This window comes from Elgaria multicarinata, chromosome 9, assembly GCF_023053635.1.
Source record: "Elgaria multicarinata webbii isolate HBS135686 ecotype San Diego chromosome 9, rElgMul1.1.pri, whole genome shotgun sequence".
Classification (NCBI taxonomy): domain Eukaryota; kingdom Metazoa; phylum Chordata; class Lepidosauria; order Squamata; family Anguidae; genus Elgaria; species Elgaria multicarinata.
In genome coordinates this window covers 96,241,022-96,267,026 of record NC_086179.1, presented here as the reverse complement: position 1 = coordinate 96,267,026, position 26,005 = coordinate 96,241,022, and the positions used below count along the sequence as shown (strand labels likewise).

General features: G+C 44.7%; 1 long non-coding RNA gene across 2 annotated transcripts; it reads right to left on the bottom strand.

Annotated features, from left to right (window-relative positions):
• Positions 1–16,991: 16,991 nt before the first annotated feature.
• Positions 16,992–22,314, bottom strand: LOC134403323 (uncharacterized). 2 transcript variants are annotated; one of them, XR_010025800.1, is made up of 4 exons: positions 22,279–22,314; positions 21,507–21,599; positions 17,468–17,732; positions 16,992–17,336 (listed from the first exon to the last, which is right to left on the bottom strand). It is a non-coding gene; the product is annotated as an uncharacterized LOC134403323 (long non-coding RNA). The 2 variants fall into 2 exon arrangements; XR_010025801.1 differs by having other exon boundaries at positions 22,247–22,293.
• Positions 22,315–26,005: the final 3,691 nt, after the last annotated feature.

Sequence of the window (26,005 nt, the reverse complement as noted above, 5' to 3'; positions counted from 1 at the left end):
CAGTCCTAATGGACTGAAATGTCCTTAATCTGCTTTCATCTTGAATTTCGAGGCAAAGGCCACTTATAGAAGCTGGAACACTTACAAAGAGTTGCAGATCGCATTGTGGTAAGGTCAGGCTTGAAGGATCAAAAGGAAGTGGGCCATGCCTGAGGCAGGGGCCTGGCCTGCCAAGGAGAGCCTCACGAGCCCGAAGGGGAGACCTGGCGAAACGGAGCTTGCCCATCTCCATCTTGTTAATTGGCTACAAAGCTACCTTACAACTCATTAATAGATAACTTTAATCATTTGTATATTACTCAAACCTCAACATAGGTTCATTTCTGAGGTATTTAAAAAAGTGTACGATAATTTAGCATATGGTAAACAAAAGCTACCTCGCATTTTGGAAGAAATTCCATTTTCAATATTTGATTTTCATTCCTTATTATAAAAACAAAAACGAACAGGTGCGCCTTTATTCACAGCACCATCAATTCAATTTGGTCATCATTATTTAAAGTAAACATTGAATGTGTTTCCACATTTCTCAAATTGTAATCTATTATCCAATGTTACACCAAAGTACACTATATTAAGTAGTTCTTCCTAATTTAGTCACAAGCTGTATTTCAGTTAGCCATTCTGAGGGTGAAGGAATACTAGACAATTTCCATTTAGCAGTGACCAAAATTATCGCTACCGATCAACTACTGACTTTGGACAGTATCCTGTACTGCCCCCATGCTAGCGGAATGGACCAGTAGTGCAACAGGAAGAAGCAGCTCCTGGGGCGGGGGGGACAGAAATGAGTGGCAACGCTATTCCCAGAATGGAAAGGAGCTCGGCTGACCTGCCCCATTCGGGGGGGGGGGATCTACACTACTGCTTTTAAAGCACTTTAAAGCGCTTTAAAGCGCTTTGAAAACGTTTTGAAACCTGTATATGCAGTGTGTCCTGGGCCCCAACAGTTGTCAAAACTGTTATAAAGCGCTTTAAAGCAGTAGTGTAGATCCCCCCCTGGAAACAAGCATTCCTGCTATTTTCAGTGCTTTTCAGGAATTGCTAGTGTGCTGTTGTGCTAGTGGTCTATTCCAGTAATGCAACAGAACTAAAGGCGGCATGGCAGCAAGCTACTGCCTTTTGATTTGTATTTCTTTTTAAAACTGTCAAAAAGCACGTTCCATTTTCTGTTCTTTTCTGTACTTGGAAACACGTCCACATGGGGCTGTGGCGGTGCTCTTCTCCGTGCCACCTTCCTCCGGCTTCTTTGCCCTCTGTGCTTTTGTCATCACTTGCCCACACTGTTATTTAGTTATACTGAGTGTTGCAACAGTCACATTATATTGCCAGTGACAATTGAACGTGACATCAGACACGTGCAAAAACAAAATCATGTCTGGTCAATTGTACTGAAACAAGATAAATGGGTTTGAAATGAGAGCAGAAAAATCACTGAAAATGAAACAGGCTTTCCAAAAAGAAGAAGGAATAGCAGCAAGAAGAACAGAAGGCACAGAATTTGTTCAACAGCAGTGAATAGATTATTTTTGAACCAAGTATATAAAATTGGAGAATATCTGCTACAATCATATTTAAAATTGCCCTACACTAATAGATCAACTATTACTTCAGTGTAGTAAATCAAAGCTTGCAACCCTAGAAATTTGCTTACAAGAGAAATAGGACAAAATCTTTCAAAATTCTGTCAAAATCCCATAGGCAGCACAATAGCTTTAAGGCTTTTGGCAGGAAGCAAATAAACAAAAATAATATTCTAGTCAGGTCAAAATCTACATGGTTCTCAAGTCAGAACTATCAGCCCATCTTCAGAACATTCTCTGGGCCCAATTCCAGTGATGACTCACCAATACTGCAGCAAAATAGCCATAAGATAATAGAATATATACACTGTACAAGCTTAGTACTGAAATATGTCTGGGATATGAGTGCATTCCTTATAAAAAATTAGCCAGTATCTGTAATTCTGGATTTGAAGGCTCTGCCCACAAAGTGTAAAGTGATATGGGTGAGAAATTTGTGGAATGATTTTTTTTTAATCCAATTCAGAAAAACAAAGTATTGGAGAAAGAATGTTACATAGCTGTGCTTTTAGGGAACCGTTAATAGAATTTACATTGGGTCATTTTCATGTTGTAAACACTAGGTGTCAGTCTAAACTTCAGAGGATAAAAGAGACTGAGGGAGGGAGGGAGGGAGAGAAGGAAAAACCCGAAAGAAGCCATTGTTGCCTGTTCGAGTTGCACAGATTCCATCAAACTTCAAAAAGATCTACAGTTATGGGGACCATTCACACATTCACACAGTTCACCTGATTTAGCTTCTCTTAGTGATTTGCCGCTAAGGACTCAATCCTATGCCTGACAGAAAACAATCCTGCAATTCCCAGCATTTACCAGCCAGCCATGGAGTAGCAGGACCTTTTTCTGTCTAAACATGTATACAATTGCACCTTAAATATGCTTCAGTGCATGGATCCCAATCCACCTTAAGTTAGGAACAGAGGAAAAGGAAAGGAACTTCTCGTGCAAACACTGAGTCATTACTGACTCTTGGAGGGACGCCTGCTTTCGCTGATGTTTTCTTGGCAGACTTCATAGCAGGGTGGTTTGCCGTTGCCTTCCCCGGCCGTTATTACCTTTCCCCCAGGTAGCTGGGTACTCATTTCACCGACTTCGGAAGGATGGAAGGCTGAGTCAACCTGACCTGGCTGCCTGAGGACCAGCTTCCGCTGGGATCGAACTCAGGCCGTGGGGAGAGTTTCGGCTGCAGTAACTGCTGCTTACCACGCTGTGCCACACGAGGCTCCTAAGTTAGGAACAAGGAAGGGACAAATAAAGTGGGAACAATCACATATGTCTGCTCCTTTCATGTATGAAGCAGACATGTATGGAGTAGACAGCACACATAGGAGAGGGCAGTTGAAAGTTCCTCCCCACACACACACTCACACAGCTCTGCTCCCCTGACTTATCTTTACAGGCTCCATCACTTCAGCTTTCTGCCCAGCCTGGCCTAATTTCAGTTTGGAGGAGGGCTAGGGGGCCCCCACTCATGCAACCTTTTAATATACTTCCGCTTTATGAAGAGGGAAGACAATGAAACAGATACGGCTGCTGCATCACACCTAGTTTAGCCCTAAGTCCCATTAGAAAACACTTAAACAAATTAGTTTTAACTACTCGCTTGAGTTCTATTGCTTTCAGTGGAACAGGCAGTACAATCCTACTCAGAGGTCCTACTGAGTTCAGTGGGACTTGCTCCCAGGTAAGTATGTATGTATGTAAAGGATTTCAGCTTTCCCCACTTACCTGGGGGTAAGCCTCATTGAACTTAATGGATTTCTGAGCAGACATGCTTGGTTAAACATGATCAAGTTGAATGAATTGGAGCCATTGTGACTGACAGAATATGATTATTATTATTTTTAGGCACATTCTAAAACACACTTGTTTTACCTCTGAAAAGCAGTGTTCATTTTATTTATCATTATGCTGCTGAATTTTTAATTTTATTGGTTTTGTAATTTTAATAGTTTAAGTGTGGAATTTAATACAACATGGTAAGTTGCCCTGAGGGTCTGGTTTAGTTATATAAGCAGGATCTAAAATAAGTTAAAGTAAATATCTGTGACGTTCAACCTGTGATGGTGCATTCACACATATAAGTCACTACTTGATATTGCATTCCTCTGCTGAGCCTGCATGTGTGAACAGGCCTACCATGTCATATTACCTGTGCTTTGACAGTATTTCATGTGCTTTGACACATAAATAATCTGACATAATTTTAGGGGCTTCATCTTGAATGTCACATGAAAGACATTTGTTTAAGTTATGATGAAACCCGCTAATAACATGTGGGGAAAGGTGTTTTACTGCTTAAGTTTAAAAATATTTTTTTCAACAGGCCTAGTAACTTGAAAAGTTACGGAGTTGGGGGAAATCCTCAATCTCTTTGTGATCAGAGGCACTGAGTTCCAGAGAACTCACTGGGAGTTCACTTTATAATTAATTATAAAGAATCTCCTTAAATTAATACAGTATGACTTCACTAATGAGTCAAAAGCATATTACATATCAGACATTTTCAGACTAAGCACAAGAATAGGGTCTTCAGGGTATGTGATATTATTGCATTGGGTCATGGGGGGAAACGTTTGAAGAACACTGGTATATTATATAAGTCTACGGATGGTGGGGTAGTGTGTAAACTATCATAATATTTTAATTAAAATGTAGTTTTTTGTTGCTGAGTACTTGTTATTTTAATATGTGGTTTCCACACTCTAAGCTCAATTGTTGATGAAGGATGGCTTCCAGAAATATATATATATATATATATATATATATATATATATATATATATGTGTGTGTGTGTGTGTGTGTGTGTGTGTGTGTGTGTGTAAATAAATAAGCCTAGCCCCCCTTTTCCAAGTTTAGCCCTACCCCATCCACCCCAGGGGAGAAATGGAGAAGTCCACGCCCTGCTTGGTACTCTTGTCTTGGCTAAAGGGCGTGTTGGGACACCACAGCTGTCTAGACCTGCCCCTTTCCACTGATGTTTCCAGTGTGGTGTAGCAGCAGGCAGAGTTTGAAATCTCTCCTCTCCCGCTCTTTTTCTCCAGCTGCAGCCCCTGTGAGTGACTCAGAGCCTCCAGAAAGCTTCTGGCTCAACATCATATGAGTGGGAAGGATTATAAAACACAAAGGGGAAATTGCCCCTCCACCCCACCCCGTCAGGCTCTGCAAGAGGAGGGACGTCATGAGACCATGGCCAAACCTTGGCCCTCCCTTCCCTCTTCCCGTTCTCAGATCTTCTCGTTATTTTTGGCTTCACATTTTTGGGACATTCTGACAGAGCCGAGAGCCGGCTGGTTAAGGAGAGGATATCCCATTCGAAGGCACAGTTCCCAGTGTGGGTTGGTCTTTTCCCCTTCCCTTCGCCTACTCTAAACAGTTGTAAAATGTTCGGTGCAGTTTGTCTGACCTACATTTTCTAAGATGGCGTGGCCTGGATTATATCACTGCCCTACATTCTCTATTTGAATAATAATTTGAAAAAAGCCCAGGAAGAAAAGGGCAGCAGCCATGGGTTGGGACAGAAAAGTCTGTCTAATGCGAGGAGGGGGGATGGGGCGGGGGAGAAGAAACAAGTAGGCAGTTTTCTGATAAAGAAGCTACATCGATTTTTTTTTCCCTATATGGAGATACATTTTTGCCCACTAGTGCTGCTTACAAAAGATGCCACAGTAACCCATTGCCTGATATATTTTTTTTGCACTACTGTAGTGCAATTTTGGGGCCAAGGTCACACACAATATACTTCAAACCATTTTCAAAGTGCCGTGTCCTGCTTGGTGTAGATCTGGCCCAGAGATGAAGGCCACAGCTAGACCTAAGTTTTTTCCTGGGATCATCCAGGGTTCGCCCCTGCCTGAGCACTGGATCCCCTGTGTATCACCTAGATGAACAGGTTTGACCCCTGGATGATCCAGGGATAAACCTTAGGCCTAGCTATGGCCGAAGTCTATTCATGCCCTTTCCTCCAAGGAAAAAGCCCTCTGAGGCTCAATCCCATCCTCACCAAGATCGCCATCGCTGCTGCCTGCCTGCTTCCCACGCCCCCAGGCAAGCTGAAAGGTCTTTGAGGAGGAGGATGTTGTTGCAGGACTAAGGCAAGCAGAGCCCCCTGCTCTCAGTTTGCTTCTGCACAAACTTCTCTGACTGCTTGTGGGAGCCACCACCTCTTGGTGCTGTCCAAATGTGTTGGACTACTCCCACAATCTTCAGCCAGCAGGGCCAAAGTTGTGGTCCAGCATACCTGGAGGGCACCAGATTGGGGAAGGCTAGTTTAGGGTCCACATATATTTCCCCTTATTTATTTTAACTAATAATATTTTAGAGTCTGCAAATGGAAAGTAGGGGTGTGCACGGACCCCCCGATCCGCTTCTCTTCCAGATCCGCAATTTGCGGATCGGGCCGCTTCGCTCCACCGCACTCCGCCTATAATCCACTCCGCTCCGCTGCGGAGCTCCGGATCCGGATCGGAGCTCCGCTTTCCCCCCCCCATAGGCTTGCATTGAAATCCAAAAAAGTCTACAACTTTTTTTCTGTTAATGTTAGAAACCTCAAGTTTGGCACCATGACACCTCATGGATGTATACACACGCATGCCAAGACTCAAGCCAATCCAAGTGTCCCCTGATTTTGGGGGAATTTATGAAAATCGGACACCCCATTTTCAGACATGGACTGTTCTCCGACAATTTGACAGATAAAAAAATTGGAAGTGGGCACCCTCACAGATGCCATCTAGATCCACAATCATGCCAAGTTTCAAGCAAATCCCATCATCCCCTGATTTTTGGTTGGGCTTAAACCTTTTAACTCACCCCAAATCAAGTCCCATACTAGAACTACGTCAATTTTCACGTTAGAAACCTCAAACTCAGCACCATGATAGATTATACATGGATACAATGCATGCCAAGACTCAAGCCAATCCCATCATCCCCTGATTTTTGGGAAATTTATGAAAATCGGACACCCCATTTTCAGACATGGACTGTTCTCCGAAACTTTGACAAATAAAATAAATTGGAAGCAGGCACCATCACAGATGCCATCTAGATCCACATTCATGCCAAGTTTCAAGCAAATCCCATCATCCCCTGATTTTTGGTGGGGCTTTAACCTCTAACGCACCACCCATAACCCCAATTCACACTCCTTTCGATATCTCCGTCAATTTTCATGTTAGAAACCTCAAACTCAGCACCATGATAGATTATCCATGGATACACATGCATGCCGAGACTTAAGCCAATCCCATCATCCCCTGATTTTTGGGGAATTTATGAAAATCGGACACCCCAGTATCTCAGGGATTTAAAGCTGCAGACAGCTCAATGGGGCCATTTCAAAGGAAATCCCAACATGCCATGAATTGGGGAGTAGAGATAAACCTATATGAATCTTCTTCCACACTTGAAAAATGGATTTGGAACTTCCAAAAGTCTAAGTGAGCGCAGGAAGGACTTATCCCCTGAGTCAAAGCAAGACACACACAAACCATCCCTGTGAGGTGGGCAGGGGAGGAGGGAGGGAGGGAAGGCAGGCAGGCAGCAGACATTTCTGGGGGCATAAGGAAGTGAGCCAAGGATAATTTCAAAGCCAGTAATGCAAACCATCCCTGTGAGGTGGGAGCAGCACAGAGAGATGCCTTTTCTTTTGCATCCCATAACTAAGAGGCTAGGAGGATAAGAGTAAAGCTTTGTGATCCTTGCTTCAGAGTTGATTGACTGCACTGTGATCACAGCCATTACTAAACAACAAAATAATAATGTTAATAGCAGTACTAATTAATATTAATAGCAACAACAACAACAGCAATAATAAGGAGTTGAACCACAATGAAAGCCTGCCTGACTTCACTGAAGAGGAAAAGCCAGGAGAGCTTGGGCTATGGGGTGTAAGTAATATAAAATGGAATAAATAAATAAAGGAGGGGCGGAATTAAAAGCAGCAGTGTTGCTGAATAAACAACAACAAGAATTTTTTTAAAAAGGCTATATCTGTCTTTTACCAGTAAGAGGGAAGTGGATGTGCCATGGGGGAGGGGGAATTAATGCCAATTTGACTGTCTCTGTCTAGGGACCACTCTTTAAGAAGCAAACTTACACTTCAACTCATGATAGGTATTGCTTCTCCACTGGTTACTCTTTGGAGGGCGCTGATGACCCTCCAAGGAGTGCACTGGGCACGTCCACATGCCCTAGGGGACCTCATCCCCTTGCACCACATCTATTCAGTTGTTCACCAAGGTTAGGGTGGGTAGCAGTGCTGTGTTTCCTATCTGTTATTTATTTGCTTAGTATATGATTTCAGGTTGTGTTTGTGCATTTGGTGGGGCTACTGTTTTAAAAAACACTGGGAAAAGTCCGTTCAGACTAAGAAATAAAAGTTCCCAGTATCCCAAGTATCCCGTTTTGCCTATCCCCTCCTCCAACTTTGGGATCATGTGATCATGACCGGGAGTTGACTCTGCCCCTCAGCACTTCAAAAAGGTAAATCTCCCAGTTTTTTTACCCGATTTTTAAAAAATATATAGCAAGCGAACCGCACCACGCAGAGAGCTGAGAGTAGGCTCATAATGACCCCCAGCCACGACTCTCTAAGCACAAGAAGTTTCAGAAAGATAGCTTTAAAAAACAACACAGTTATCCCCTATTCTTTTCCACAATGCAATCCTATGGGCGAAATTTTCCAAAATGGCGATCGGATCGCGCAGCAAAAAGAGAAGCGCTCCACCTATGGGCGCTTCTCTTCGCCATGCTTCTAAGGGTCCGCGGTCCGCTTCTACTCCGCCTCTGGGCAAGGTGGAGCAGGCCAATTCGCTTCTGATTCTCCAATTCTAATCGGAGCGGAGCACACCTCTAATGGAAAGGTTCAGACATTGACTTTCTTGAAGAAGAAGAAAACCATCCACACCCACCCCATACACAGATCAATTTGTGATCAAACAAGGACCCTCCAGGCTGATCTGAAATTGATCTGGTTTTGTTCCTGACACTCCCCATATTCTCCTCCTCCTCAAACTTACCAAAGGTAAAGAGGTGTTGGATAGAACTTAGACGATTATCAGGGTGTCTGGTTGAGGCCTGGATGCTGGCCAATCATAGGCAAGAGCATCTGTGTTCTTGATACACCTGGGTGATGATGCACATGCTCACAACTGCATCTAGCGATACTAGAAGCTTTCAAACAGGAAGTAAACAAGGTGCACAAGGGCCATTCAGTCCCTCTTGGTGAACATGCTGCCTCTCCCACACACAGCAGGAGAGAGCAGCAACTTCGGTTTAAAACATATTCCGCAGTTTTTCTGGTTTTTCTTGCGGCGCAAGGAAGACCAGAAGGAGCGAGAGAGGCAGACGACGTCATGTGAGCTACCTCCGAGGAATCCTTGAGTGCTCAGTAATGAGCGTGCAATAAAATGGAGCTCTAGGACATATAGGAATCCTTGTGGCATGTCTGGATGTTGCTGCACATGCTTGTGGCGACTTTGTGGCCCCAATCAAATGCCCTGGAGTTCATGCAGGCCTTCTCCGATGCCTCCTGCCTTTAGTAAGTTTGGGAAAGGGTGCAGCTGCTGGAGTGCATGGGGAGATGGTAGCTGGGAGGCCCATAAACCCCATCTCACTCCCAGTGACATTCCCAAGAGCAACGGGACCTAGAGGCCTTGCAGAGTCAGAATGGGTCTAATTTTAAATCTGATTAGTTATGAATTTCTAGTAAATGTTTATCTAATGGATCCAATTTATATGGATATATTATGAATTGGACAAATTGGGGTCCACCCATTACTGGTGGGTGGATGTTTTCTGTGCTAATAAAAGCTTATGTTCCCACTCAAGCGTGTTTCATTTCCCAGGGAGGGGAACAGTTCCACAATTTGAGAGCCACTGTTGAAATGTGTGGTTTGCACCTTATGCAGAGACTCAAAACTCAAGTTACACTCTTTTGGAAATTCGGGGCTTCATGGATTATTTACTGCCAGATCCTGTATCTGACCTACTTTTTCTGAAACTACTGACCTCTTTTGTGATTCTAGCCTAGAAAAGTCCGCCACTCCTCTCCCTCCCTCTCAGACACATGTGTACACACACAGAGAGAGAGAGAGAGAGAGAGAGAGAGAGAGAGAGAGAGAGAGAGAGAGAGAGAGATGCAGGAGTTTGCCAAGATGACTAATCAAAGACTTCCAGAGACTTGCAGGGAAGAGCTAAAACAGACAACTCAAACATGTGAGGAAGTGGTCACATTGCAGCAAAGCGGGAACTGTGAATACTTCCACGCAAAGGCTGTCTTATAGGAAAGGAAGGTGCAGGTGGCCTGCGAGCCAATGTTTTTCAAGCTGAAAGTGCTGCAAGAGGCATCAAAGGATATCAGTCTTCAGTCAGTTCAAGCTCCGTGTTGACTTAGCAGCCTGCAGGAAGGTGAGGTCCCCTGCCTGCAGGCTGCTAAGGCAAATGATAAAGCTCCTGGGGAGAAGTAAACATGACTTTAACTTGGAAACAGAAGAATTTGTCTGTAATATGTGTAGTTTCACACCCACACCAACACACCCACACTCTAGGAAGCATTGGGTGGGGGGGAGGTCATGAGACTGTTGCCATCACACCCGCGATTTAGTGCCCTCTTGCCATGCCTGGTGTGCGGATTTGCAGCACAAAACTCACATGATGCCATGCCTGCCCTGCTGGTATCCTGCCTCTTCCCCAGCCTAAAGTCTGGATTATTTTCCTTAAGCACATTTTCCTTTGTTGGGGGCGTGTGCTGTGATGGGAGTCTTGCTGTTGGCTTGAATGCATGACATCAGGTCCTGGCAGGGAAAAGCAATCTCTCCCAGCAGCCAGCTCCAAGCCTCAATATTAAACCCAAACCTTGCATCCCAGGCTAGAAAGTTTTGTTTTTTTAATCATACAACATCCTGATCTCTGCAGAGACAGGACTGTACTCCCTCGATGCCCCCAAAGAGCCAGACTAAAGGGTCGTTCCACTTTTGCCAGGCAGAAAGGTGGTCTGGTTGAAGTACTCATCTGACAGGACCTGTCTTGTTAAAGGGGGGGGGGAGAACGAGCAACCAATGAACTGGAGGGAGAAAGAGAAGGGGCGGTTGCTCAAAGGCACAATTACAAAGAATTCCAACAAGGGAAAAAATAGAAAACAACAGAAGAAACCTATGTGGCTCCACAAAACGCTTCGAGATGACCTGAAAATAAAAAAGGGATACATATAGGAAGTGGAAGGAAGGCCAGGCTACAAAAGAAGAGTACAGACAGGTAGCACAGAAGTGCCGGAATGGCATCAGGAAAGCTAAAGCTGAGAATGAGCTCAGACTAGCGAGGGATGCTAAAAGCAATAAAAGGCTTTCTCCAGATACATGAATAGTAAAGACAGAGCAAAGCAATGGTGGTTCAACTGCTTAACGAGGATGGCAAATTGATAACAGATGACAAAGAAAAGGCCAAAGTGCTCAATTCCTACTTTGGCTCAGTCTTCTCCCAAAAGCGGGTCTATGACCCCCCTCTTAGAAAAGTGAAGTACAAGCTGAAGGGGAAGGATTGCAGTTTGAGATTGATAAACAAATGGTCAAGGAACACCTAATTTCTTTGAATGTGTTCAAATCTCCAGGGCCCCACGAACTGCATCCTAGAGTAATGAAGGAGCTATTAGAAGAACTCTCAGAACCACTGTCAATTATCTTTGCGAAATCATGGAAGACAAGTGAGGTGCCAGACGACTGGTGGAGGGCTAACCTTGTCCCTATCTTCCAAAAGGGAAAAAAGGAGGAACCTGGGAACTACAGACCAGTCAGTCTGACATCCATCCCTGGGAAAATATTGAAGCAGATTATAAAAAAGTCAGTCTGTAAGCAGCTTGAAAACAATGCAGTGATTACTAGGCATGTGCTCCGCTCCGATTAGAAGCGTAGAAGCAGGAGCGAATTGGCCTGCTCCGCCTTGCCCACAGGCAGAGTAGAAGCGGACCGCGGACCCCTAGAAGCAAGGCGAAGAGAAGCGCCCATTTTCGGAGCGCTCCGGCTTCCGCAGTCCACTCCGATCGCCATCTTGAAACATTTCGCCCATAGGATTGCATTGCAGAAAAGAAAGGGGGATAACTGTGTTGTTTTTGAAGCTATCTTTCTGAAAATTCTTGTGCTTAGAGAGTCGTGGATAGGGGTAATTTTGAGCCTACTCTCAGCTCTCTGCGTGGTGCGGTTCGTGTGCTAGAATTTTTTAAAAAACCGGCGGGAAAAATACATTTTCCGAAGGGCTGAGGGGCAGAGTCAACTCCCGGTCATGATCACATGATCCCAAAGTTGGAGGAGGGGATAGGCAAAACGGGTAACTTGGGATTCTGGGAACTTCTCTTTCTTAGTCTGAACGGACTTTTCCCAGTGTTTTTTTTAAAACAGTAGCCCCACCAAATGCACAAACACAAGCACTGCTACCCACCCTAACTTTGGGGAACAACTGAAAAGTTGTGGTGCAAGGGGATGAGCTCCCCTAGGGCATGCCATGTGGACGTGCCCTCACTCTCTCCTGTACTTGGAGGGCCATCAGAGCCCTCCAAAGAGAGTAACCCAGTGGAGCAATGCCTATCATGAGTTAAAGTGAGAGCTTTACTCCTTAGAGCTATTGTGGTGGAGCAATGGCTTTCATGAGTTGAACTGACAGTGTTGCTTCTTAAAAGACTGGTCACTAGGACCAGTCAAATTGGCAGCTGCTTCCCCCTCCTCTGGGCACGTCCCCCTATTACTGGTAAAAGACAGATATAGCCTTTTTTAAAAAGTTCTTCTTGTTGTTTATTCAGCAACACTGCTGCTTTTAATTCCACCCCTCCTTTGTTTATTTATTTATTTATTTATTCCATTTTATATGCATTACTGGCTTATCCTTGGCTCACTTCCTTATGCCCCCAGAAATTCTGCTGCCTGTCTGCCTTCCCTCCCTCCTCCCCTGCCCGCCTCACAAGGATGTTGTGTGTGTCTGGCTTTGACTCAGGGGAGAAGTCCTTCCTGCACTTACTTAGAGTTTTGGAAGTTCCAAATCCATTTTTCAAGAGTGGAAGAAGATTCATAGGTTTATCTCTACTCCCCAATTCATGGCATGTTGGGATTTCCTTTGAAATGGCCCCATTGAGATGTCTGCAGGTTTAAGCCACGCCAAAAAACTGGGGATGATGGGATTGCCTTGTACCTTGGCATGATTGTGGGTCTAGATGGCATCTGTGAGTGTGCACACTTCCCTTTTTTTTATCTGTCCAAATGTCAGAGAACAGTCCACGTCTGCAAATGGGGTGCCCGATTTTCATAAATTCCCCAAAGATCAGGGGATGATGGGACTGCCTTGAGTCTGGGCGTGCATGTGTATCCCTGGATAAGCTATCATGGTGGCAAGTTTGAGGTTTCTAACTTGCAAATTGACGGAGCTATCGAAAGGGGTGTGAATGGGGTGTTGGATTTTCATAAATTCCCCCAAAATCATGGGATAATGGGACTGCCTTGAGTCTTGGCGTGCGTGTGTATCCCTGGATAAGCTGTCACAGTGGTGAGTTTGAGGTTTCTAACGTGCAAATTGACGGAGCTATCAAATGGGGTATGAATGGGGTGTTGGATTTTCATAAATTCCCCAAAAATCAGGGGATGATGGGACTGCCTTGAGTCTGGGCGTATGTGTGTATCCCTGGATAAGCTGTCATGGTGGCAAGTTTGAGGTTTCTAACGTGCAAATTGACGGAGCTATCGAAAGGGGTGTGAATGGGTTGTTGGATTTTCATAAATTCCCCAAAAATCAGGGGATGATTGGATTGTCTTGAGTCTTGGCGTGCATGTGTATACCTCCATGAGGTGTCATGGTGCCAAACTTGAGGTTTATAACTTTCACAGAAAAAAAGTTGTATACTTTTTTAGCTTAATGCAAGCCTATGGGGGAGGGAATGGAGCTCAAATCCGGATCCGGAGCTCCGCAGTGGAGCGAAGCGGCCCGATCTGCAAATCGCAGATCTGGAAGAGAAACAGAGCGGGGGGTCCATGCACACCCCTAGTGATTACTAGAAGCCAGCACGGATTTGTCAAGAACAAATCCTGCCATACTAATCTGATCTCATTTTTTGATTGGGTAACCTCCCTTGTGAACTGTGGGAATGCTGAAGACATAATATATCTTGATTTCAGCAAAGCTTTTGACAAAGTGCCCCATGATATTCTGATTAACAAACTAGCTAAAAGTGGGCTAGATTGAACAGCTATTAGGTGGATCCCCAGTTGGCTACAGAATCGGACTCAAAGAGTGCTTATCAACGGAACCTTCTCAAACTGGGGAGAGGCAACGAGTGGGGTACCGCAGGGATCAGTCCTGGGCCCAGTGCTCTTCAACATTTTTCTTAATGACTTGGATGAAAAGGTGCAGGGAACGCTGATCAAATTTGCAGATGACACAAAATTGGGTGGGATAGCTAATACCCTGGAAGACAGAAACAAATTTCAAAGTGATCTTGATAGGCTGGAGTACCGGGCTGAAAACAACAGAATGAAATTTAATAGGGATAAATGCCAAGTTCTACATCTAGAAAAAAGAAACCAAATGAACAGTTACAAGATGGGGGAGACTTAGCTCAGCAATACTACAAATGAATTGTTGTAGATCACAAGCTGAATATGAGCCAACGCCCCAACAGTGTGATCAGGCTGCAAACAAATCAAATGCTATTTGGGGATGCATTAATAAAGTACAGCTTCCAAATTGCATGAGGTACTAGTTTCCCTCTATTCGGCCCTGGTTAGGCCTCATCTAGAGTATTGCGTCCAGTTCCGGACACCACACTTCAAGAAGTATGCAGACAAACTGAAGAGGGTTCAGAGGAGAGCAACAAGGATGATGAGGGGTCTGGAAACAAAGCCCTATGAAGAGAGACTGAAAAAACTGGGCATGTTTAGCCTGGAGAAGGAAAGATTGAGGGGTTACGTGATAGCACTCTTCAAATACTTGAAAGGTTGTCACTCAGAGGAAGGCCAGAATCTCTTCTAGATCCTCCCAGAGTGCAGGACACAGAATAACGGGCTCAAGTTACAGGAAGCCAGATTCCGGCTGGACATCTGGAAAAACTTCCTGACTGCTAGAGCAGTACGACAATGGAACCAATTACCTAGGTAGGTCATGGGCAATCCCACACTAGAGGCATTCAAGAGCCAGCTGGACAGCCATCTGTCAGGGATGCTTTAGGGTGGGTTCCTGCATTGAGCAGGGGGTTGGACTCGATGGCCTTATAGGCCCCTTCGAACTTTACTATTCTATTATTCTATGCTCTCTGTAGGGACTGCTGTGTGTCTGGTCTGATCTAGAGGTCAGTGAATATGCCTAGTTCAGCATCAATTCAGAACCCGGTGCATAGTCTTTGGCTTTGGCCTTGTTACAAAGATTGTGCCTAAGAAGTTGCCTCTGTTAACTGAGGGTCTTATGATGCTTGTGAGAAAGTCTCAACAGCAAATGAGCATAGTGAGGCTGAGGAGTCATCGTTCTCTTCTATTCAGCACTCTGTTGAGTGGCAAATTTTCCTAGCCATCACAGTTCATAGTCACATCCAGTAGTGGGGAGCAATGTAAAATTGGCTACGGAGTGGGCAAGTCCGGAGGCAGCTGTCAGCCCATCAGTTCCCACAACCAGTGAAGTAGGAGGTTTAGTACAAATAAGTGCAGCTTGGCCACATACAAAAGCCATCCTGCCACTATCATGGGAAGCGCTTTCCTGGGAGGCTCTGAACGGCTGGGAGGGGGGCAGGGAGTTAGGACAAACCCTGGCAAACTGAAGGCTAGCAAGATTGCAAGGCAAGCAGCGTGGTTGGCTTTTTTGCTGCTCTTGCCAAATGACCATGTAGCCTTTAGAAACAAGCCATGTACAACCTACAGTCCCAGGTTCACATGACATGATAGCCCATGGCTTAAACAACCCACAGCCAACAACCCAACAAGCCATGGGTTTTCAGGGTGTGGTGTTTGTGGTTAACAACCCTCACTAAAGCTATCATGGTGGGATCGCACAGCATAACCCACAATAACAAACCGCCGTGGCTTGTTTTATTGTGGGTTGCCTTGTCTTGTGAACCAGATCGTTTGTTTCTTTCCAGAATCTAGACTTGAGAGTTATACTACCCTGAACATGGAGGTTGCACTAGTGGAAGGTAGTATCCCACATTCAGGGATCTCCTAGCAGTTCAGAAGGCCAGCTACTGAGAACAGTCAGCTAATCTCCCCATCAAAAGAAATAGACTTTGCCAGGTCTATCAGAACAGTCTCCAGCAGTACTCCTGACTCCATTAACCCTCACATGTCCAAACTTCCAATCTTACGACACACTTCTCAGCCTGGTGTGAGTGAACAAACCGGCATGTCGCATAAAGTTATTCTACCTCCTACCTACAATAAGGCAATGAATTTGGAAGGGATGAAATTTAGATGAAGAATTCAGCAGTGTGTGATTGGGATGAGAATGAAGAATATGCATCAGCTCACTCTGGACCATCATCTCCTGGGATGAACTGCAGAGAACTTCAAGGGTAAACAGGAATTTGTAAAATAAAAGCAGCAGCATAACAGGATTATAAATTTCAGTGTGTAATTAAGAATTGAGTTTAGTTTTTAAAATCCCGTCATTCATGACTCAGAATTCGACAAAGCATAGAAGGGTGTATATGTACCTGTGCTTAATGCCAAATCCATGATGACGTAGATTCGTAGAAACTAAATTACTAGTGCTAATTGAAGCTATTGTGGAATCTGGTAAGGAGAAAAAGGCAGGCCAAAAGATTTCCCTAAAATTCAGATGGTTGAATCAGTCACACTACACACACACAAAAGAGAATGCCACGATGAACAAGATGCAGTCCTCATTATTACCATGTATATTGTTCATCTTTGGAGAATGTCGTTTCTCCAAAAAGCGCTCTCGGATACAATTTTTTCAAAATTTGCCACAAAAAGGTATATTAGAAACTCTAGAGCCTTTAAAAAGGTTTACATTTTATCACACCATATTTTGTTGTTTCAGTTGCTATACTGAAATGTTTAAAGCTCATCAGTGCATGAGTAGAGTTTCTGCTATTTGGTCTAAAATCATATAAGGCCGAGTATGGGGGCAGGTTTCAAGATGTTGCTGCGTTTCTCAAAACTTATTGCTAAAGTGACTGCTACAGTGGAATTGGGAATGTGCAAACCAAATCCCACTTACCTCATTTCGTAGCGGTCTTGAAACTCATCTGGCTTCCCTTTTGTCATTCCACCTCAGAAAGTCTCTCTTTTTAAGGTAAAATCTGAAGACAAACTAGGGATGCACCTTGTAAAGGAAGCACGCACCAGCAAAAGCCGGCCCTTGGACTGGATTTAGCACAGATCCCTGGAAAAAACACTCACAGCTCACAATTTGGAGGTTTAAGACCATTTATTTGGAAATGGGTAGGTTACATGGGATTAGCATACTAAAACTATTAAAACATGCATATATAGAAGAACCCAGAAAAAGCAAGCCAGAAAACTAAAACTACAGTTCATACATCACCCAGCCTTGGAGTCAGCCAGCCGCGCTGAACTCCCCCTACAAAGTGTATTTTATAGTTTCTTTTCTCCAACTCCTTCCCCCCTCCCCTTGGCTTTTCATACGTAGATCTTTCACACCTCCGCCTGAGATGTTAATGTCTCTCAAGGCCGGGCGGACATGCCTCAAGCGGTTCCTGGCTTCAGCAGTCTCCCCCATGCAGCTGGGCCGCTTATCTCCCTTTTCCTATGAACCATAACAATAAAATTAACACGTTAAAAGACAGGCCAGTCCCAGTTCCATTCACCCATCCCTTACACACCTTACTGAGAAATTTCACTAGACTTAGAGAAGCAGTCTGTTTCCCTGAAACTTACCAGGTGTACTGCTGGAGAAAACTAGTGGTGGGCAAACTGTCTCACAAGGAAGTTTGTGCACCTTCTTAAACTTCTTATTGCGGAACCCCGCAGTTCCCTGGAAGCCAGGTTGAGATTTACTGGTCTGCATGGCTGAATCCCTGTAGTTCCAACAGTTGGGCTGCACCACATTCCCATTGCTGTGGTGATGGCCAACACACAGAGGCCTGAGGAAGCCGTGTGACCTGATATCTTCAGTCCGTGGTTGTGCTGGTTGCTGTGGCTCCTGCAGGTAAACATAAGAACATAAGAAGAGCCCTGCTGGATCAGACCTAAGACCTATCTAGTCAAGCAGCACCTGGTTTCCCACAGTGGTCCATGGGAAACCAACAAGCAGGACAGTAGGGCAGCAGCATTGGTTATCTCCATTGTTTTTTTCTGGAAAATGAGTAACCGTCATGTGGATTTTTTTCCTGACAGACGACACATTAGTCAACGGGGGACTATTTAAGCAATGGTCCACTGTTGACTAACGTGGTGTCTGAACTGAACCTTTGTCTTATCAGGATTCCTGCATTAGTCCTCATCCAACCCATAACTGCAACAAGCACCAGTTTAGGACATGCACGGCCTCTCCTGATTCAGATGTCACAGAGAAACAGAGCTGGGTGCCATCAGAATACTGGTGACATCTTGACCCAAATCTTCTAATGACCGTCCCCAGCAGCTTCAAGTAGATATTAAATAGAATTGAGAACAAAATTGTGCCTTGTGGCACCCCACAGTTCAACTACCAGGGGGCCAAGGCACAGTCACCCAAGGTTAATCTCTGGAACCAACCCCGTAAATAAGAGACAAACTGAACCAATGTGAAACAACTGAGCCCCCAATTCACAGAGGTGATCCAGGAGGATACTGTTGTCAACAGTGTCAATAAGAATAAACAGGGTTCCATTCCCCCTGTTCCTCTCCCAAAAAAGGTTATCCATCAGGGTGACTAAGGCTGATTCCATCCCCAAACTGGACCTGAACCCAGAGTGGAATGGATCTAGGTAATCAGCTTCATTCAAGAATTCATGAAGCTAATTTTGACACTGATTCCTTTCCTAATATCCCCCAATATGGAATTAGCCTTTTCCCCACCAGCTGCATACTAGGTTAATGTTTCCATCATCTACCATAACCTCAAGATTCTATTTCTGGTCAGTCAGTGCCAACTTAGTGCCATCAGTGTGTATGTGAAGTTAGGATTTTTTGCCTCAGTGTTCATCACTTTACACGTACATACATTGAACCGCGTTTGCTATTATAATGTCCATTCCCCCAGCATTCCCTCTAACACTTATGATCTCTGGAATATTAATTGGTGATCTCTTTTCATCCCCTCCCTCAATTGCTGGTCATCAGTGGGTGCCTCTCGAAGACTCTTCTCCTTCTAAAGACACACCAATCCGGGGGGAGAGAGGCAGGAATTTTGGGGACATACAAAGCCTTTTATAGTAGTCCAGAATTAGCACTGAGGATAATGGGGAAAATGTTCAGTAGGGCATGGTTTTTCATGGGCTAATGAAAATGTGGAACTTTCAGAGACATGATGAGGTCCCAAATGGGAAATGGGTTAAATGACAAGATGGTACCTGAAAGATGGTACCAGATGGGCTAAACAAGGGGAACTATATATTGGAGTGCGGAATGGTCTTGTTCAGGGTTCCAGCCAACCATTCCCTCTTCTCGAATACCCCATTCCAATTCTCCTTCCCCGCTAGTGATTCATTCCAAACCCCAAGGGTGTCAGTCAGACATCATTTCATGAGCACAGAACAGGTTCAGTCCTCATTGTTCTGTTTTGGGGGTGTTTGGTTTCCTTGGGATTTGTTTTCCCCAAAAGATTTTTGTACTTCTGCAGACTTTGAGATGTCCCCCAGAATTGAGTGTTGATGGTCCCAGTTGGCTTCATAAGGATCCACACCCAAAGAATGAATGAGCTGTTAGTATGGGATACATTTTACACTTGACAGGTCTTCTTTCCATTTATATCCCATTTAACACCCAACAGTCCTAGGCCAGATCTACACGTCATTGCGAAGGTGCTTCTGTGCGCTGTTTTTAAATATGTACCTAAATGAAGCGCCTCTTTCTTTACTGCCTCATGCGCCTTTTCTTTCTTTTCTTTTCGTTGGAGCGGTTCACGCTCTTCTAAATTTCTGTCCCTTCCGTCCCTTGTGGGCGTTTCTTAGAGGCTGGCTTTGGTGGATGCTTGTGACGTTCTCCCTTGCTCCCCCCCCCTTTTTTTTAAATTCCTCAAATCCCAGAATTCCCTGTTTGAGTCGTTGTGCTCGTTGTGGAGAAGATGGAGTCCATGGATAGTGCTAGGTTATGGACGTTTTTTTCTCCCTTTGTCCTGAAGTTGCCGGTACACCTGCGTATGTGAGACTAACGAATGGGGGTTTTATATATGAAGGTTTTTTCTCCCTTAGGCCCGAAGTTGCCTGTCCACGTGCGCATGTGAGACGATCGAAGGAGGGTTTTGTATAGCAAGGTTTTTCTCCCTTTGGCCCCAATTTGCCTGTATATGTGCGCAAGTGAGACAATCGAATGCCTGTTATGAATATAAGAAGGGTTTTTTTCTTTGGCCCGTAGTTGGATGCACACGTGCACATGTATGATGAACAAACTAGTGCTACGTATAGGAAGGTTTTTTATCCCCTTTGGCCCGAAGTTGCCTGTCCACGTGCGCATGTGAGACGATTGAAGGAGGGTTTTGTATAGCAAGGTTTTTCTCCCTTTGGCCCCAAGTTGCCTGTATACGTGCGCATGTAAGACGAATTGCTATGTGTTTCAATTTAAACATTCCTGTTAGTTTAAACATTGTCTTTCAGTTGCGGAAATGGCTTATGAAGCCCAATGGGGGTAACCTTGCGACCCTAGGACAACCCTATGTTAATAATGAAAACGAGCGTGTAGCTGAGGGAACCGAAGTTAAGGATGCTATTTGCACATACTTGTGGTGCAATAGAGAGTTGCGTCGGTAAAATTAAAGTGTACTATAATTGCAATGTTGTTGCTGTATATTCCTTCATTCTCTTCGCGACTTTATGTTTTGTGTTACGTTGTTTCATATTGAATAAAAACCTTTTGTATTGGCATCTGTACTTCCCCTTTCAACCAGTAGCCTCCAAAAAATGAAGTTTTGTTTAAAAAATAACTTTATTTAAATTAATAAAGTACATAAATAAAAAATAGCACTTCATTAAAAAGAGAACATGCATTCATCAGCAGACATAAAAACATCAAAATTAAAGGGTAATCTAAGGAGGGGTGGGGTGGGTTTGTGTGTGGAGGGGAGAAACTTAACATTATTTGCATTCCAACATGCAGAAATGAAGTGAGCTTGACCAGGCAGCAAAAGCAGCTCTGCTAAGAAACATTCTGTGCAAAAGTGCAGGTTTTAAAGGGGGGGGGGGACTGACGAAAGTATCTGTTCTTACTTTAAGAAATTATGCCATGAGGCAGGGGGAAGAATACATTAAAAAGAGAACATGCATTCATCAGCAGACATAAAAACATCGGCATTTTCTTCTGAAGAAAAAAGTTAATGAGAACACAGCTCCCCTCTCCTCGCTCACGGGAAAGGTGATGAGTAAAGATGGATGCTGCTTTTCGCGCCGGATTTGTGGGTTGGCTATAGGCTTTAAAGCACAATCGACGCTGCTCTGTAAACAGCAGATTAACTGAACATGCACATATGCGCATCCCTATTAAGAGCTAAAAAAATATTAAAAATGGGAAAGGCAAAAGAGGAAAGGACTGAAGAAAATGGAAGCCTCCCACCTCCCCTCTCCTCGCTCGCGGGAAAGGTAAAGAGTAAAGATGGATGCTGCTTTTCGTGCCGGATTTGTGGGTTGGCTATAGACTTTAAGCACAATAGACGCCGCTATGTAAACAGCAAATTAACCCTAACCGAACAAGCACATATGCGCATCCCTATTAACTATTAAAAAAAATTAAAAATGGGAAAGGCAACAGAGGAAAGCAATGAGGAAAATGGAACCAACCTCACCTGTCCTCGCACGCAGGAAAGGTGATGATTAAAGATGGATGCTGCTGTTCGCACCGGAAATGGTATCGGAAGTCAAAAGGCAACAAAATAAGTCTGGGCGGAGCGGGGCAGGGAGGAAAGAGCAAATAATTGTTACACACGTTGGAAGAAGGAACGCCTTAAATTCACTAAAGACGGACTAAATAACAGCACCCAAAAGCCGGGAAAATGCGCTTTGAAAGTAAGCCTGTGTGTCTCGATGAGCTTCAGGGCACACTCCAGACACACGCAAGCGCCTTCGCAACGACGTGTAGATCTGGCCCTAGTCATTGCCCGTTTGGGACCCTGATTATTAACAGACATTGAAGTTTGTAATTTAAGAATATATAGACTCTTGAGTCACTTAGAACTCTTCTTTGGCTGAAAAGCTCATCAATTCTGCAGAGCTCAAAACTATATATCATTGTTTGTATTAATAGTTAATACAAATAGTGGGTTAATTACAAGTGTTTTCCCAGACACCAATCACATTTTAGGAACATTTATTTCCCTTCTCCCACTTTAACTTGGTAAATTTTGTTTAATTTTTTTAAGTGAGAATGTATTGTATCGCTGGTTCCTATTGCTATCCTCTGGCTTTTGCAATTACTCAATTGACCTGCACTGACCTGGCCCACTTCCCCCTAGTAGTGTGCTGGTATTTTTATTCGGGGATTCGTGATGCCAAGTTCTATCCCGGCAACGAAACAACTGACACATACCCTGAGTCACTTCAACCGTCTCTTCACCTCACCTTGTTCAATTCCTCCTCCTGCAGCCTTGTGTCACTCTCTGCAAAACGGTGGGGGTTTGGTGGGTTATGTTTTCGGCTCCCTGGTTTGTTTTATTTGGCAAAACCTTTTCAGTTGCAGGGGAGGGGGGAGCAAGTCACGTTGCAAATCCACGTGCCAGTGGGAGCTTGGACCAGAGCCCAGAATGTGAAAGTTAATCAGGCGAGGAGCAAAGCAACAGTTTTGCAAAAGGGGGGGCAGGGGCACAAAAAGTGAGGGAGGACAGCCACTATCCGGGAAGGATCTGGCCAGCCATCTCTCCAGAGATCTGTGCCACACAACAGCTGCAGGAGTTTGTTGAGATTTCAGAAAAGCAGAAAGGGAAGACGTCCAACGCCCTGGATGTCAGCAGCCCTAGCCCGCGAAATTTGAAAGTGGCAAGAAGGGACTTTACTGCAGCTGCAACCGGTATCAACTGCAAGGGACCTTCCTTGATCGAAGAGCGAGAGCTCCGCTGGAAATGTGAGTGAGCGCCCACCTTCTGTAGGAGGGGAGCCGCAATCTGTAAGCACCTTCTACCACAGCTGATGCACCCTTTTGGAAGGAAAACAAGGCTGCGGTCCTGGTGCGCAGGGCGCAATGCCGGTAGGGTGACCCTATGGAAAGGAGGACAGGGCTCCTGTATCTTTAACAGTTGCATAGAAAAGGAATTTCAGAAGGTGTCATTTGTATGCATGCAGCACCTGGTGAAATTCCCTCTTCATCACAACAGTTAAAGGTGCAGGAGCTATACTAGAGTGACTAGATACAAAAGAGGGCAGGGCACCTGCAGCTTTAACTGGTGTGATGAAGAGGAAATTTCCCCAGGTTCCCCATATATACAAATGACAGCTGCTGAAATTCCCTTTTCTAGGCAACTGTTAAAGATCCAGGAGCCCTGACCTCCTCTTCATAGGGTCACCCTAAATGCCCAGGCACATTTGCCCCGTCCTGGGCCTGGTTACCCAGAAATCAGCCAGGTCAACGGGACTTACCTGTCTGTTCAGGGATTGGCCCCAAGTAGCGTGAACTCAATGGGCCTAATGGTTACTAGGCAGTAAACCCCATTACTTTCAGTTGAACCTACTCCTTAATTGATGTATTTATGGAAGTAGCCTTGATTTTAACGTCGTCTGTGTAAACGAAAAGAACTGGATTATACATCTCTTATTTCTGCTGCAACGTATATTGATTGAGTCATTAGGGGGGAAAGTTCATAGAATCTTGTTTTGTTTGGCGAGTTTACTGAATTGCGCTTTGAAGACTTTTTGTTGAAAAGTGAATTATAAATGTATAACTAAATAAATAAATTGAAGTAAAAACAGCTTGAAAGGAAAAAAATCTTTTAAGGCTGCAATCCCATACCGTTTACCCGCGTGTAAACTCCTTGAACTCAATGGGATTAAACTTCTAAGTAGAACTGTATAGGTTTGCGTTGTAAATCAAGGTAATTTAAGTGATCGTCTTGGTCTTCTCTCCCATATACGCTCTCTCAACTGGAGATGAGACACCCTTGAGTGTTTTCTGCACTTAGTAGCTGGGACCTGGTGTTGTTGCTGGACGTAATTTGATCCCTGGCCAATGAAGAAAGAGAAGGGTAAACGGGGGGGGGGGGGGGAGGCGGAGAAATTCAAGGTGTTGCACTGTGGCGGCACTGCTGCAAAAATACAACCAGACTAAATTTAAGATGCAGCATTTTAAGCAACGGGATTTGTTTCCGAGCAAAGCTGTAATAGAATCGGGCTGCAGGAGGAACCTGAAGGAATCTCAAGTTCTGTTTCTAAGCCGTCGTGTGGCTCTGTTTATGGAAAGGATTTTAACCCCGCGCAGAGCATCTTACAAATCAGTCCAAGGCGAGAGAATCCCTTCCCTCAGGCGTGCAGCCCCAAAGGCAGAGCACAAGCGCGAGAAGGGATGTGCCTTATCCCAAACCATCCCGATGACTTCAGCGGACTAAGGTCCGTAGCCAGCCTAAAAATTGAGGGGGCGCCGAAAACATTGGGGGGGGCAATTTATCTAGTTTGCAGGCCTTTTAAAGACAAACCCAGTGCTTTAAAAAAAAACTTTGTAAAAAAAATTAGGGCAGGAGAAAAAAATGACAGGGGGCGGGCAGCCCCCGCTAAGCTACAGGCCTGGTGGGTTTCACAGCAAGATTAGTTATCTTACGTAGTTATTTCGAAGTGAGCATACTTAGGTCTAAATCCTAAGGCTTTCTTTCATGGCATAAGATCAGGGTGTACAATACAGTTGTCCTTAAAACAGAGTCCTCCCTCTTTATATACTGGTGTGCACCATCCTCAGGGCCGGTGCCAGACTATTTTGCCCCTAGGCAAGGTGAGCTACTTACGCACACACACACACACACACACACACACCAAAAAATTGCCAACTTTGTTTTTTAAGAACATATGTTTCCTGGAAAAAATAAGAAGCACAAAACTTGAAACTGCTAAATTTATTTTAAAGTGCAAGAAATACGCCATGCCAATTATAGCAAACAAATTGGAAAGGAACGTCTATGGGTCTAAAATGCATTATTTAATAGGAATATCACCTCCAAATCATCCCCCCCAACTCACACACATAGACGCACACACACACTCAGCATCACTCACTCCAAACAAACACACGCATGAACACATGCATTCACTCAAAGACCCCATGCACCCCATTCACATTCTGGAAGTCCAAACGTGGAGCCGGCCACCCCCCACCCCAGCGTCCCTGGCTTCGCTTCAGCTGGGCGGACAAGGGGCGCCATCTTGCCCACCCAGGCCCAGCTGAATCCTCAGGCTGGGCCGGCTCACAGCCAACGCGCGTGAGTGCTGTGCTGTGCCCGGCGCCCCTCTTAGCTTCGTGCTCTAAGCGGCTGCCTAAGTGGCCTCTATGGTAGCACCGGCCCTGACCATCCTAAATAGGATACATGTTTGTGTGTTTGTTTTAACCGTTTATCTTAGATGTGTGCATTTTCTTTGCCCGTTAGGCTAATAAAGCTCCAGGGTTTATTGTATACACTCGCTGCCTCTCCCCCCCTTCCTCCGCCCCTGTTCAAGATGGATTGTTATTTGCACAAGTTGCAGTGAACTGAAAAGCAAAACCCGGCGGGCCAAAGTCCGCCACTTGAGAGTTGTTTGCCCTGTGACGTAGTGCCCGGTCCCGGGGGAAAGTGGCGCGTTCCTTTCAGGGGAGAATCTTAGGACAGACTTCGTGAAATGTAACCGCCTTAACTGGAATCGGTTTGCTTGATGTTAGGGTTGTTCAGTTATTTCCCACCCTTTGCTGATGCTGAAGCAATCTTCTGGAAGTGGAATTAAAATGAGGTGCTGGACATCAGGAAAAACTTCCTGACTGTTAGAGCAGTACGACATTGGAACCAGTTACCTGGGGAGGTTGTGGGCTCTCCCATACTGGAGGCCTTCAAGAGGCAGCTGGACAGCCATCTGTCAGGGATGCTTTAGGGTGGATTCCTGCATTGAGCAGGGGGTTGGACTCGATGGCCTTGTAGGCCCCTTCCAACTCTACTATTCTATGATTCTATGGCACTTAGTATAGCGCCCTAGTATCTACCGATGCCCTGGCCTGTGGCTAAGATCCTTTCATAAAATTTACTCTAATGTAGGTCTTGCTTGGCAAACACGTCTTCCAATGTTAATGTAAAGCTTGCTGAGGTGGGTTGCTTTTGAATTCCCCATTGGATATCTTCTTTTAATT